The sequence below is a fragment of the Callithrix jacchus genome, chromosome 11 (assembly GCF_049354715.1).
Source record: "Callithrix jacchus isolate 240 chromosome 11, calJac240_pri, whole genome shotgun sequence".
Taxonomy (NCBI): Eukaryota; Metazoa; Chordata; class Mammalia; order Primates; family Cebidae; genus Callithrix; species Callithrix jacchus.
The window spans coordinates 65455591-65472405 of NC_133512.1; the positions used below are offsets into that span (position 1 = coordinate 65455591).

Here is a 16815-nt window from a genome sequence, read left to right on the forward strand (position 1 = left end):
AATATTTCATTTTTCTCCCCTACATTCTTAGATACCCTTACAATTATTTTTAACCATATGGCTATTTTGGAGAATAAAGTGTGGGAGGAAGTATCGTGTCTCTTTGCTGGCCTAAAATAGTGAAATCTCAGGCGCCATTCTTGAGTCTCTCTTCCTCCCTGCTCTGGTTTCTAGGAGGCCTTGTGTTGTGTATCCAAAACATCAAAATAACATGGATTATGGATTACAGAGTTGCCACAAGAACAGTGCCCAAAGAGATGCCAAATATGTAGCAGATTTGGAATGAATTAGAAATAAGCCTTTGTTGCATTGAGCACTGAGATATGGGCATTTTTTGTTTTTGACTAACCTAGCTTACCTTGATTTTTGTAGAAATTAGTACCGGAAGTGAGATGTTATTTCAATAAACACAATATATTTGGTATCAACTGAGTGATTCAGTAGTGGACGAACAGAGAGAGAACTGATATTAGTGGCTTTGGAAAAATTGAGACACATTTCATACAGTAAAAAATCTTAAAATAATGTGAGCAGCAGATCATGTACCTGACAAATATGTGACTTTGATTTAAAAGTAGAATGTTCATAACATATGTGATTTGCCATTAACTGTATTTGGCAATATATAATAAGAAAGAAATTGGCTCAGAATGGATTTGGCTAGTTTGCAAGTAGAAGTGAAAGAGATGAGAAGAGTCCAATGCAGAGCATTTCAGTGTTGGAAAAATAGTTGTTTTATAATAGTAAGAAATGGTAAGAGTGAAAAGGTCTTTACAGATAAGTGTCTGGTAATGTATTTCCAATTGATTAAATTACATCAATGCAAAAAATAGGTTATAGACATGGTACTCAATAATTTGGTATAATGACTCAGAGAAAAGATCAGATTAAGAGTGTGACTCTTCTGGGAAATTCAAACAACTTTCGAGTAACCCTGTTATATTGAGAGAATGAATAACGGAATAAAAGAGTAGACATGGAGAAGATAGAAAGCACTGAATATGTTCCAGATTCATAAAGAAGACTCGAATTAAAGCTTACTGGGTGTTTGAAAGTTGTATTGGCAATGAAACTATGATTTTGGATCACACATTAACAAAAGTTTTACAGATTTAAAGTTTCTATGAGCAGGAAGTTAGCTGGGAAAACTCATTGGACTCCAAGTAGAGGATATTCCCAAAAACCCACTTCTGATGGGTACAAATATAATGGGCACAGAAATGCATCCTTAAAGTTGGAGCTAGGAGGCATAGAGAACCGTGGACTCAAGGCTTCCCAAAAATCTAGACTCAATAGAGGAACACTCCTAACCAGCACAGGACCGTTTACAATGCCTGTTTGCTAGAACCAAAATGTCTATGGACTAGTGACTTCTGCATGCCTCTTACTCTTCCTCTCTCCAGTGGTATCTGTTCTGTGTCTGTTCCCCAATTTTAAATGAGTGTATGTGTGTATATTTTGTGGAGGTTTCCTTCACTTAGCTTTTTAAATTATATGTCTCAGTCAAAAGTAGTGACATCTGAACCTAATATAGGAGCTCTCACATCTCAGCCAATGTTCTGGGTGATCTTGAAGATGGGACTGGACTAATCCTTTGAATTGTCTCATGCAGATAGTAGTTGAGAGTGTTTCTTTGTAGGTGAATTGCAGACTGTCCCATCTGCGAATAATACTCCCTAAATATTACATTATTCCTCTGCATTTCCTTGTTTCAGAGGTTAGGAAGGCCCGAGAACTAGTTGTACTCAAAAATGGTGAACACTAGTGACATGTGTAAATTTCAAGGGAGGAAAGTTTGGCTCATTTTTTTCCTTCAATATCTTTTTTTTCTAACTTGTTCCCAAGTTAGGGCAAGAGATGATAGAGTTAAGATGTCACAGTCACGTGATTGAAGCTGCCTGAATCACTGTGTACAGCACAGAGGATAATGGCCTGGGGATGTCATGGGAATACACACTGTATAGTGCACTTGTAGGAATGAGAAATAACCTCTGTTGTGTTAAGTCTCTGACATTTTTTAGATTGCTATATAAAATAACCTTTCTTGTCTAACATAACCTGTTATGTGTACATAAAATGTAACGTATTTAACAAAATCAAAATAACATGAAAACTACAGATTATTATTATTTTTAATTTCCCAGTGTCATAGAAAAGTGATCCCTGCTCTAGTATCTTCACAAAATAAATGAAACAAGGAACCCATGAATTATTGAAAGGAATAATTAACTTTCATGTGACCCTCTTTGTAACTGAGACAGTTGTGTCCTAGAAGTGCCCTCCAACAACTGATTAATGAGGTTTCCAAATATTTTAAATTGACATGGAAGGGAGTGAACCTGTGTTTAGCCAAAGCTCTGTGAGGCCCAGGAAAAAGGAGATACCTGCCTCTTAAATAATTCATTATTATGTATAATACTAAGCATTTAAAAATGTAATTTTTTTAAGTTTAAAGAGCTTAATACATAAGGTAAGTAAAGAGGTTATTTCTGAAAGTTGTCTCTCCAAATTGCTCATTATGACCGGTTTAGATGCAGGAATATTTTAATCTTGTTCATGGTAGTAACAAACTTTCCTCAAATATATTGAATAATACAAAAGAAATAATTCATTGGATATTTTTCCTATTTCTTGTTCTCTAGACTGGTTAAAATATCTTTTACACCATAGAAAGTTGAATGGCAATCTGTTCTATTTGATCACATTAATAGCTCCTTTGAGTAAATTATAATTGATGCCTTCTTGAGTTAGCTAAGTACTGGAATTATCTGCATAAATGATTAAATTCTCACTTTCACTTGTATAAATTTGCTATAGCTGTAATTTTGAAGTAAAATGTTAAAAGTGAATTTAAGAAAAAGTTAATATTGCAGTGTCTTGTTGCAAGTAAATGAGAATTTTTTTTCAAAATTACTGTACTTTGGAAGTTTCTTTGTACTTAAAGATAACAGTTCTTATACTTTGTTTTCATAAACAATACCTCCATCATTTAATATTCTATCGGACAAAGTTATTAGTTGGAATATTCAATTATGCTTATCCAAATTATTTAATATTGTGTAGTATAGAAGTTCATTGGCTTAGGACCCTTCTATCATTCATTATTTTTCAATTTCTTAAATATCTATTACAAAGCAACTTGGTCTTCTTCAGTTCATTATTAAAATTAATGCCTTTCAATGTGGAAGGTTTCTTTGTTGTTTTCTTTTTTTATTTGTATCTTGTTAGGCTAAAACCTTAGATAGAATTTTTAAAAAATACATAACGGCACAAGTATTTGAGAGTTATTCCAGTAAATGATTCCAGCTATCTTTATATATACCTATTATAAGGAAAAAAATCCAGTTTCCTCTTATGTTTATTATAATCAAGAATCCATTTTCTAAACACAAGTTAGCTTTTACAATATGGGAAATTCATACACAACTTTAAAAACTAATGGTGACTATAATCTCAAAAAGGATCTAAAATGGAAAAAGTGTCACTCATTCAGTGTCTGATTTTTTTTCTCATGTAGGCACCCACAAACACATACCTAAAAAACTAGAATCTAAAATGTATCATTTATATAAAATAGCATAGGAGGTCAGGAGCGGTGGCTCATGCCTGTGTTCCCAGCACTTTGGGAGGCTGAGGCGGGCCAGATCGTGCCACTGCACTTTAGCTTGGCTGACAGAGTGAGACTCTGTCTCTAAAAGAAAAGAAAAAATAGCATATGAATTTTGAAAGGAGAAATGACACTTTAAAAGTTTTCACAACTTTCTGGATGAAGCCAGTGTGTCTTCAAATTGTCGTAATCTTGATTTCCTCTATGCAAACCTCACACCTGGGCTCTTATGCTCAACTACCAATTCTTGTTCTTTTAGCATGCATACTTAAGTAAATGTTTTAAAATATCAACTAAACCCTCAAATTGTCTTATTCTTGATGTATTACTCCATCAAGGCAAAATTCTCTGCCCCAAATTTAAGACTCTTTATAGAATGACCTCAAAATATCCAATAAACTGTATTTGCTACTGAGGTTCAAGACAAAACTTTTGCTTGTTAGGAATGTTTTCTTAGTCTCTTCTATCAGTTTGGGCTTGGACAAAAGAGGCTAGGCCATATTGCTCAGGGTTGGCTTCATATACCACAGCATACCGAAGGATGAGCCAAAATGTAGGACAGTAATTAGAAGATCAAATAGTGGAATTTCGTGTGGCAGGTGTGACCAAAGGGATAGAAGAGAGGGTGATGGGCAGAAATTGAATACTTTTAGTTATTTGTTGAACACTTAGGTTTCTGTATGTTTTGCTGTCTGAAAGCCAGAGATTCTGCGTTAGACTGTTTTGCAGAAGAAATTGGTGCTCATTCTTGAAGTGATATGGATGACTGGGGACAAGACAAGAGCAGTCCCATCTGTTTTCCCATCTGTAAACCATGACCCAAAAGGTCATTGTGTGTTGTTATGTGTATGAGGTTGGGATTTCAAGTTAGAATACTCTTACGAAAATTGGCTTAAATTTTGTAGGCCAACACCATAACTGACTTGCTACAAATCAGAAAACAATTAAAATCAAAGTCTTTATTTTTCTCCCATCCATGACCATTCCTCCAGCCTCCACACTCAAATTAGAATTACCCTCTCTTTATTGAGTAGAGCTTAGTTTAATATAAAGTGTAAGGGGCCAGATTTTAAAACTTAGAAAACTTAAGAATGAAAGAAAGGAAAATTATTCCGTCCTATCTGCAGGATCTGGTAGGCAGTAATAATGGTTCCCAGAGATGTCCATGTTCTAATCCTCAGAAGTGTAAATACCTTACATGACAAAAGGGACTTTGCTGGTTTGATTAAGGTAAAGTACTTTGAGATGGAGAGATCATGCTGAATTATCCAGGTAAATCCAATCTAATCACACGAGATCTTTAAAGCAAATAACCTTTCCCAACAGTGGCCAAAGGGAGATGACTGCATGATGAGGATTCAATTCTCTGTTGCTGGCTCTGAAATTTAAGGAATTTTGTGCAAGGACCAGAGAGAGGCCTTTGGAAACTGGAAATAGAAGGGAAATGGATTCTCTGCTAGGGTCTCCAGTGAGGAACTCAGCCTTGCTGACTCTTTGATTTTAGTTTAAGGTGCCAGACTTCTGACCTATACCACTGTAGTATAATAAATTTGTGTTGTTTTCAGTCACTAACTTTTTAACTTCTTGTTAATTTTTCATAGCAGCAATAGACACCTAATACTCATGCTAAATCCATTCACTTTTCTTGACTTTATTCATGATCTCTGTCAAAGTATCCTCACCCTTCCACTGCCTACCCAAGGTGTGCTCATAAATTCCATTTGAGAAAACCATCACCTCCTCTGAATAGTACTCCATATCACGTAAGATAACTTTGATAGTTCTACTGAATTGTTGTGCATGAAGATATTGCTCATTTTAATTATGCTACCAAACTAGATTGTGACTATATCATAGGAATTATTCATGTTTATCCTTCTTTTGAGTCTTCCAGTATGCATGGGACAATGTACATTTTTATTGATCTATAAGCATTTAAAGCAACAGCATTAATCATTTAAATCTCTTTTCCTCTATTCAGGAAAATAGCCCTTCATTTTCATTTAATGGGCCATGTTAATGATATTTTGTTGTGATGTAAATAATTAAACTATATTGCAGAAATTTTTTTGGGGGGGAAACATATGCTGAACTCCTTTTGTGCACACAAAACCTGCCGTGGAATTTCTCATATTCCTATGTAGTTCATAGAAATAAGATTTCCAAAGTCCAATATGCTAAACTCAATCTCATTCCAAAACCATAACTTTCATTTCCATTTTTAATATTTGAGTTAAAATAGCCCCAAATTAGATGCCAAACAAATCTAATTTATGTTTTTAGCAATTGTGTGTGAGTCATGCTGCCAATGTTTTTGCCTTGCTTGTTACAAATTGTCCTTAATTGAAAAATACTGTAAGCAGTAAAATATGAAGGAAAAGCCACCAGTACTTTGAAGTTTATTACTTACAAAAATGACATGGGTTTTCCCATATAAATTTTGATGAACATAGAGCTTTAGTTTTTTTTTCCAGTTTCAGTCTTGTCATTTCATTCTAGTTATGAAATAAGGGATGAATTGGGGGATATTTTTCAAAACCTGACCACTTCCTCAAATTGAAGCTTTGTTCTTATAAATAGACACAATTATGTTCATATGTTTGGTAGATGAATCCAGCAATGTGCCTGTTGAACAGAGTCTCTCATGGGTAGTTTCCTCAATTCTTTGGAATTTTACTCTTGAATTGGGTCAATGAGGACAATTCAGTCTGAGAAATGTTTATCCTTGATGTCAATACTTTTTCCTCATGAACATATACTTCATCTTGTATATATGTGATCAATTGTGTTAGGTAAACTTTGGAGATATAAACCATAGAGCTATAAAATAATTCCATGAATTATAAACTAACTTATAAAGTTGTGAAAAAACTTAAGCCTTCCTCTATTACCTTAAAACTTAGAATAAATTATTAAAAATATGGTCATAGATCTTAATTTTCCTATTCATCAGAACTAAAACAAATAATAAATGAAGATCCACATAAAATCTTCCAACTTACTTTTGAGTTTTTACATTAGTATAGTCTAAGTCATACAAAAGGTGTGCTCATGTCTAAATTAACTGTAAATATATTCCTTTTTATTTTTTTTATTTATTTATTTTGAGATGGAGTTTTCGCTCTTGTTACCCAGGCTGGAGTGCAATGGCGTGATCCCGGCTCACTGCAACCTCTGCCTCCTGGGTTCAGGCAATCCTCCTGCCTCAGCCTCCTGAGTAGCTGGGATTACAGGCACGCGCCACCATGCCCAGCTAATTTTTTGTATTTTTAGTAGAGATGGGGTTTCACCATGCTGACCAGGATGGTCTCGATCTCTTGACCTCGTGATCCCCCTGCCTCTGCCTCCCAAAGTGCTGGGATTACAGGCTTGAGCCACTGCGCCCGGCCCCTATATTCTTTTTTATTATTATACTTTAAGTTCTGGGATACATATGCAGAATGTGCAGGTTTGTTACCTAGGTATACCTGTGTCATGGTGGTTTGCTGTACCCATCAACCCATTATCTACATTAGGTATTTATCCTAATGCTGCCCCTCCCCTTGCCCTCCACCCTCTGATGGGCCCCGAGTATGTGATGTTCCCCTCCCTGTGTCGATCTGTTCTCATTGTTCACCTCCCATTTATGAGTGAGAACATGCTGTGTTTGGTTTTCTGTTCCTGTGTTAGTTGGCTGAGAATGATGGTTTCCAGCTTTACCCATGTCCCTGCAAAGAACATGAACTCATCCTTCTTTTCTGGCTGCATAGGATTCCATGGTGTATATATGCTACATTTTCTTTATCCAGTCTATCATTGACAGGCATTTGAGTTGGTTCCAAGTCCTTGCTAGTGTAAAAAGTGCCACTGCATATATATTCTTTATTTATAAACTGAAGAAATTATAGATTTCTTTTGAATATTAATAAAATTATATTGATCATAGAATGATATTATGGATAACTTAATTTACCCAGAAATACTGGAAAATGAGATTTTATCCAATATTGTCTAAGATAATCTCCTCTCACCACTGTATGATACTGAAATAACCATCACTGGAAAGGTTTTAAAGAGAGGAACCATCTTCTGGCAAATGGGGGAGGGCTTTGGGATAGATGATCAGATGAATCTGAGGGACAAGTATAAATTATATTCTTTAAGATAGCATAATGCCTTACTGGAAGCATGGCTATATTCAGATAAATAGCTTTTGATCAGTAGTAGCTGAATGGTTACCACCAATAACATGAGGGTCTTCCAGACTAGATTAGTGTATCTGTTTAGTCACAGCTGAAGTTCAATGAGTTTTCCACTTTGAACCAATGATGGACACCTCCCTCTGGGACATCTCCATATAAAAAACTCTTTTTCTGATTATAGGTAGCAGAGATCAGTGAATAAAAACCTAAGCTTTTTATCTATCAAACTTTAAAGGTTCAAATTCCAGCACTGCTGCTTAATATTGTGCAACCTCAGGCAAGTTACTAAGCTTCAAACAGGGTCCCTTTTTCCTTATTTACAAAATAAGAATATCACAAAAGACATTGACATAATCAACACAATTCTGAGCGAAAAGAAGAAAGCTGGAGGCATCATACTACCTGACATCAAAGTTTACGACAAAGCTATAGTAACCAAAACAGCTTAGTGCTGGCATGAAAACAGATACATAGACCAATGGAACAGAATAGAGAACCCAGAAATAAAACTATGTATTTATAGCCAACCGATTACCAACATTAGCAAACTTGTAGGTAACTGATTTCTGTGCTTATTTGAGAAATGATTCTATTCAATGTTATTGAAGATCTATTATCAACAAAGGCACTATGAGCATTCACTGGGGAAAGGACAGTGTCTTCAATAAACGGTGCTAGGAAAAATAGTTATCCACAAGCAGAAAGATGAAACTGGACCCCTACCTCTGACCATATGCCAAGATCAGCTTTAAATGAAATAAAGACTGAAATCTAAGATCTGAAGCTATGAAACTATTAAAAAAATGCATAGAGGAAATGATCCAGGATGTTTATCTGCACGAAGATTTTATGGAGAATACCTCAAAAATACAAGCAATGAAAGCAGAAATAGACAAATAAGATTATCTCAAACTAAAAAGCTCTGCACAGCAAAAGAAACAAAGTTAAGCAACAACCTAAAGAATAAAAGAAAATATTTGCAAACTATTTATCTGATAAGGGATTAGCACCCAGAATATAAAAAAAACTCAAACAACTCAAGAGCAAACAAAAAAAAAAATCTTATTAAAAATATGCAAATAACATGAATTGACATTTCTCAAAAGAAGACACACAAACATCATACAAGTATATGAAATACATATCACCAGGGAAATGCAAATGAAAACTAGAATGAGAAGTCATCTTACACTTGTTAAAATTTCAGTTATCAAAAAGAGAGGCCAAGTGTGGTGGCTCACACCTGTAATTCCAGCTCTTTGGGAGGCTGAGGGGGGTGAATCACAAGGTCAAGAGATTGAGACCATCCTGGCCAATACATGGAAACCTCACCTATACTAAAAATACAAAAAATTAGCCAGGCATGTCAGCATGTGCCTGTAGTTTCAGCTACTTGGGAGGCTGAGGCAAGAGAATCACTTGAGCCCCAAAGACAGAGGTTGCAGTGAGCCGAGATTGCACCACTGCACTCCAGCCTGGGTGACAGAAACTTCATCTCCGAAAAAAAAAAAAAAAAAAAAAAAAAAATCCTGGCAAGGTTACGGACACTTCTCATATACTGTTGATGGATGTAAATTAGCACAATTATGAAAAACAGTATGGAATTTACTCAACAAAACTAAAAATAGAATTACTGTATGATCCAGCAATCCCACTACTGGGTGTATATCCAAAGGAAAAGAAATCAATATGTCAAAAAGATAACTGTATCCCTGTTTATTATGGCACTATTCACAATAGCCTAGATATAGAATCAGCGTAAGTGGCCTTCAGTGGATGAATGAATAAAAAGTTGTGGTCTATTTATGTATACCCAGTGGAATATTATTCAGCCTTAAAAAGAATGAAATACTATCACTCACCTAAGGACATAGATGGAACTGGAAGTCATTATGTTAAGCGAAATAACTCAAGCACAGAAAGATAAATATTACATGTTTTCTTTCACCTGTGGGAGCTAAAAAATTGATCTCATAAAAGTAGAGGGTAGAATACTGATTCTAGGAGGCTGGGGAGTGTAGAGAAGATTGGGAATAGGAAGAGATAGGTTAATAGGTACAAAACTGGAACTGGATATGAGGAATAATTTCTAGCGTTCAGTAGTTAACAACACTATAGTGACTACAGTTAACAACTTTTTTGTATGTTTTCAAATAGCTAGAAGATAAGATTTTCAATATTCCCAACACTAAGAAATGATAAATGTTTGAGATGATGAATATACTAATTAACCTGATTTTATTATTAGACATGGTATCCTTGCATTAAAATACCATACTGTACCCCATAAATATAATTATTATGTGTCAAATAAAAATAATAAATTTTAACAAAATGAAGAATACCTACCACATTGGATTGGGGTATGGATCAAATGAAATAATTCCCCAAAGCACTCTGTTTAACCCTGCTACTGAAGATTTTAGTGAATGGCAGCTGTCATTACATAGGGTTATTAGAAGGACAAATAAGGTGGCATACATAAACAATGACTGGAGCTTGGTACTTTGCACACTCAGTGCCTTCGATTATACTACTTTTTCTGGCCAGGCATGGTGGCTAATGCTTGTAATCCCAGCACTTTGGGAAGCTGAGGAGGGTAGATCACCTGAGGACAGGAGTTCGAGACCAGCCTTGCCAACATGGTAAAATCTTGTCTCTACTAAAAATACAAAAATCAGCTGGGTGTGGTGGCAGGTGCCTGTAATCCAAACTACTCAGGAGGTTGAGGCAGGAGAATGACTTGAACCTGGGTGGTGGAGGCTGCAGTGAGCCAAGATGGCACCACTGGACTCTAACCTGGGCATCAGACCAAGACTCCATCTCAAAAATATATATATATATATTACTTTTTTCCTGAAATGGTCTCTTTAAAGTACCAGTTTATGCTTCAAACATATACATCTCCTCCCCGGGATTGCAGAAATGAGTCATAGTGCACACAGATCTGTCACATGCAGGGGCTATGGCAGAGTGGCTCATTCCGTTACGTATATCTCACAAGCACAGTTAAACATTGATTCCCTATATACTGGCAATCATATACTTTAAAAACAGTTATTTCCACCAGATATACCTAGCATCACCCATACAAAGTTACTAATCCATTAAGCCAGTTATATTAATTGAAGCTTTCTTTTTCATTTTTACATCTAAGTCTAACTCTTCTCTCTTAACAGGATACTTTTAGAAATACTTTAAATGGTTAGTTGTATTTTTCTGATCAGAACAATTATAGAATATTTTAGCTTAATTATGAATGCAGATAAATATAAAGATGAAAATATAAGCACAACTGCTGTAAACCAGAGACGATTTTAAACTAGATGGTCATCATCCTTTTAAACATTTCATTTTACTTGTGTATACAAATACACACACACATATACACACACATGAATTCATAAAATATAAGTGTATGAAATATGTGTTTAATATATGTATCATTATGGGTACAATGTCCATAACTTAAAATTTACTTAAATATGTTTTTTGATGAACATGCAAGTTTTCCACTTCCACTATTATTAGCAGTGCTTCAGTGCATATCTTTGTGTAAATATCTGGGTGCACGTTTATTGCTATTATTTCAATTAATTCTTTAAATGGAATTGTTGAGTAAAGTATATATACATTCACATTTTTGAGACATATTGACTTTCATAAAGCAATTATCAACTTTAGTACCCACTGACTTGTAGTGTCTTAAAGTTTGCCTGTGTTTCATTCTCTATTTACATTGTTTTCTCCTCTGGGCTTCTGCCCATGAGATGCTGCCTGAGATCCATTCCTCTCCCATGATCTCATGACCAGGCCTTCTTGATCAAACTTTTTCAGTGACTCTTTTAGCTAGACCCTTTCCTCAAACTTGAGGACTTTGTGAGAATCCTCTTGTCACCTAAAGCCAAATTCATGCCATATTTTCAACCACTTGTCAAAAGATGTAATACAAAATAAATATAAATACTACATGTTAATGAATGTAACTTAAACTTTCTTTGAAAATATTAATACTCACTTTTATTTTCCAGACACTAGACAAATGAAATTTGAGTGTTATTATTAACTTCCTTTGCAATAAAAATCTGAAGCACAGATATTCTTACTTATTCTCCAACACAAATATGAATAGCATATTTGGGCTTATATCCATGGTTGTATTATTGCAATTCTGTTCTTTTTTTAAATATATACTTTATTGCATTTTAGGTTTTGGGGTACATGTGAAGAACATGCAGGATTGTTGCATAGGTACATATATGGCAATGTGGTTTGCTGCCTTCCTCCCCATCACCTATATCTGGCATTTCTCCCCATGTTACCCCTCCCCAACTCCCCACTCCCCTCTGACCTTCCCCTAGTTCCAACCCCCCACAGACCTCAGTGTATGATGCTCCCCTTCCTGTGTCCATGTGTTCTCATTGTTCAACACCCGCCTATGAGTGAAAACATGCAGCGTTTGATTTTCTGTTCTTGCGTCAGTTTGCTGAGAATGATGGTTTCCAGGTTCATCCATGTCCCTACAAAGGACATGAACTCATTGTTTTTTATGGCTGCATAGTATTCCATGGTGTATATGTGCCACATTTTCCCTGTCCAGTCTGTCATCGATGGGCATTTGGTTCCATGTCTTTGCTATTGTTAACAGTGCTGCAGTGAACATTCGTGTGCATGTGTCCTTATAGTAGAATGATTTATAATCCTTTGGATATACACCCAGTAATGGGATTGCTGGGTCAAACGGAATTTCAATTTCTAAGTCCCTGAGGAATCGCCACACTGTCTTCCACAATGGTTGAACTAATTTACACTCCCACCAACAGTGTAAAAGTATTATCATTTCTCCACATCCTCTCCAGCATCTGTTGTCTCTGGATTTTTTAATGATCGCCATTCTAACTGGCATGAGATGGTATCTCAATGTGGTTTTGATTTGCATTTCTCTAATGACCAGTGATGATGAACTTTTTTAAAAAATTTTTTATTGCATTTTAGGTTTTGGGGTACATGTGCAGAACGTGCAAGACATTTGCATAGGTACACACATGGCAGTGTGTTTTGCTTCCTTTCTCCCCTTCACCCACATTTGTCATTTTTCCCCAGGCTATCCCTCCCCAGCTCTCCCCCACCGCTGGCCCTCCCCTTGGCACATATACACCACGGAATATTATGCAGCAATCAGAGATGAACATTTTTTCTTATGTTTGTCAGCCTCATGTATGTCTTCTTTTGAAAACTGTTCATATCCTTTGCCCATTATTGAATGGGCTTGTTTGTTTTTTTCTTGTAAATCTGTTTTAGTTCTTTGTAAATTCTGGATATTAGCTTTTTGTCAGATGGGTAGATTGCAAAAATTTTTTTCCCATTCTGTTGGTTGCCAGTTCCCTCTGATGATTATTTCTTTTGCTGTGAGGAAGCTCTGGAGTTTAATTAGATCCCATGTGTCTATTTTGGCTTTTGTTGCCAATGCTTTTGGTGTTTTAGTCATGAAATCCTTTCCTATGCCTATGTCCTGAATGGTTTTTCCTAGGTTTTCTTCTAGGGTTTTTATGGTGTTAGGTCTTATGTTTAAGTCTTTAATTCATCTGGAGTTAATTTTAGTGTAAGGTGTCAGGAAGGGGTCCAGTTTCTGCTTTCTGCACATTGGCTAGCCAGTTTTCCCAACACCATTTATTAAACAGGGAATCCTTTCCCCATTGCTTGTTTTTGTCAGGTTTGTCAAAGATCCAATGGTTGTAGATTTGTGGTGTTGCCTCCGAAGCCTCCGTTCCGTTCCATTAGTCTACATCTCTGCAATTCTGTTCTTCACTACCATGATGTACTGTCTGAATTTGGAAATTCAGGAACAAATTTATAGCTTTGCCAATGTTCCAAAGGCATGATTCTGTAAATTAATTTTATGGATAAATTACTGTGTGATTAAAAAATACATAAATTTACTTTGGGTTAAGTCAGGTTGATTTCATATTATTTCAGAAAATACCTGTTGTTTTATTTCATAATAGAAGATTACTGATCCTATTCGCTTTTTGTTTATAATGATTACAGACATTTTCTAAGAGATGGCTATTTGAAAATATGTTCACATAACTATGATGAAGTATGATTTTGGATAACGTTGTAGGTAACTGATTTCTGTCCTTATTGAGAAATGATTCTATTTTACATTTATTGAAGAGCTATTATGGAATAACAAATTAAAGCAAATTTGGTGGCCTTAAAGTAACCATCAGCTTGGTCCACAGGAGATACCTGATGTGAGCCCACTCTAGTTTCTACAGGTTGACTGGAGACACTTACTTAGTTTGGGCTTGATGGGGGACTTAGCAAGGGCTTCTCCATTCCATATATTTTTCATTATTCTTCTGAAACCAATGGGTTAGCCCACGTACGTACATTTTATGGTGATGGCAAAAGGACAAGAGAGAAAATGGAAATATCTTGAGGCCTCAGCTTTGGAACTGGCATATTGTCACTTTTGTATCATTCTATTTTCAAGAGCAAGTCTCATGATGAAACTTATAGCCAGAGTGGGGAAATAGAGTGTCCCCCTTTGTGGGAAGAAGGCAAGTCATGCGGCAAAAATCAAAGAGATAAGAAGGGAGGGAGAAGTGGTGCCGGTAGTGCAATCTAGCACCAAAGCAACTGAGTTTTTATTTGAAAAGTTATTCTGGTTCTAATCTTAACAATTAACATATATTTTTAATTATTTGGTCATGGGATACTATGAAGGTTTTTGATTTCCTGAGATACAGAGGGCATGCTGTAGATGTTTTACTTTCTGGTCAGGTGATTTCTATGAAATGATTTTGCCCGTGTCCTTTAATAACCACCCGTGTGTTTCTCTGAATGCAGTTTTCAGCACTAAAACTCTAAGTGAGTGACACATTAAACGAGTCACCACTGTATCCACCCAGTCAACCTCTTGCCATGGCCTCTAAATCTGTGGCTGCTGTGTCACATAAGCATGAAAACTGTAGAATCCAGAATTCCTATTCAACTTGTGCCAAAACACTAAGCCTTTAAGTTTAACAGCATTTGAGAATAATTGCATGAAAAATAGCTTCGTTGCTGTGAAGCCAGATGCTAAGTTGACTGTTACTCACTCACAGTGAGTTAACCAGAAATTAAAGGAGGGAATCATAGCTCCGAAGTGTGAAAGAGGATAGCCGGAAATGTCTAAAGCAGTTAAGAGGGTGAACAGATTTTGTCTAAAAAGATAAGGCAGCTAAACAGAGGATGAGAAGACAGGAGCCAAATTTATACACACAAATAGTGGAAATAATCTCTGAGAATCCAATTTGGGAAGAAGTGAGGGAGATAATAGTGCTCTGAGTGGCCAGTGATGAGAGAACAAAGAGGTTAACAATGCCTGAGAGACGGGATCAGTAACGTTTCCAAGGTGTCGTGGAAGAGACTACTGGCAGTAGGAAAGAAGTGTTACTTTTTTTGTTTTTTAAACCAGTTTTCTAAGAAGTTTCAAGTTTTCATAAAAGTTCAAAGTTTGCAAATTACTTGTTTGCTTTGCTTTCCAGAATATTTAAAAAAAACCATCCATGGGACAGTGTAACAAAACAAAGGGAATAATTCATCAAGAAGAGGCCTTTTAGCAGGTAAGTGGAAGCAAACCCTTCATCTTTAAAAGGCATATGATCCTTTGCTTGGTGTTTGACTTTAACTGGAACTGAAATAGTTTTACGGAGAGTAACATCTTTGTATTCTTAAAGCCAAAGTCTTCAAAATAACAACCTAAGTGCAAAATTAAATATCCAATCAGGTTTCTATTCATTTTTTCAAATTCAAATATATAGAATATTGTTTCTCAGCCTCTATGAGATATAGAACTTGTCTTTATGTAAGTAACGAGGTGGCTATAATTATGTTTCATGATTTAATATTTTCTTATATATTAATTATGAGTTGACACTATAGTTAGTGAACAGTTAAAACTAAATGCTCTTCCAAATTTACATAAAAATTCAAAATTTTGTATTAGGAAATTACTTTTTAAAAAACTCAAGTATTCTGCATCAAGGTAGAAACTAAGGATAATGGCCATTTCTAGATGTTATTATCATTGCTGTTCAAATTTTACTTGTTTTAAATGCCTCAGCTATCTATGTCCCTCATTTCTATGGTATAGATAAAAGTCTCTGAGCCATCTTGTATGTTGCTCAGTGGTAAACATCAACATGCTTGACAGAAAGGCATATCTGATTCTGTGACAAGTTTCTCAAAGAACAGATAATAAAGAAATAATATAAACTGCTATTACTTTGCACCAACCTAATATTACTGGAAGGAGGTTCTATCAGTAACTACTTATGTGACCCTGTGCTTTTAACCTATATGTATGTACATCAATGTATATATGTTAGATAGGATAGGTATACATATTATCTATCCATATACCTACCTATCTACCTCTTTCCTCTCCTTCTCTCTATCATCTATTCTCATGTTTTATATGGTTAAGTAGTTTCATCCACAGGTGTTGTTAACATGGAAAAACTTAGGGAAACTGAGAATCTTTTCTTCTGCCTGAGAGCATGCTATATTAAACTCGTGGTTTATCTAATTGCCATTCTATGTCTCCTTATTTTTGTCCCTAAAGAGACTTTATATCTTATAACTTCATTCCTGTGAATTTATTTTCTTCCCCATAAAATGAGAATAAAAATATACATTATAAAAGTATATTTGAGGTCTAAACAAAATAATGTATATTAAATGTAATGACTTGATAAAGTAAATGTTTATAAATTGACATGGCTTTGAGACAATAAAACTAGAATTGGCACATGGTTAAAGTACCAATTCAATAGAGCAACCAAATGTTTCTAACTTTTCCTTTTTAATTGCATTTGAGGCCTATCACATCTAACTTTTACAGAAAAGTATAATTTATTCATGATTTCCATAGATTTTTTGTATTGTATCTTAAGAGGTATCGGCTGAGCTATATAACTCTGAAAGGAAACTTATGCTAAAATATAAGCTATTGGCCTATGTGTGCACACATTGCTC

The 16815-nt window shown here is 35.4% G+C and overlaps 1 protein-coding gene across 3 annotated transcripts in view; it reads left to right on the forward strand.

Moving 5' to 3' along the window:
• SEMA3A (semaphorin 3A) overlaps positions 1 to 16815 on the forward strand; it is a 530091-nt gene that overhangs the window by 91713 nt on the left and 421563 nt on the right. For all 3 annotated transcript variants that reach the window (XM_054237353.2, XM_054237350.2, XM_054237351.2), the window contains one exon: positions 15324 to 15401. The gene's annotated coding sequence lies outside the window, so the exon portion shown is untranslated. The remainder of the gene's footprint in view (positions 1 to 15323; positions 15402 to 16815) is intronic.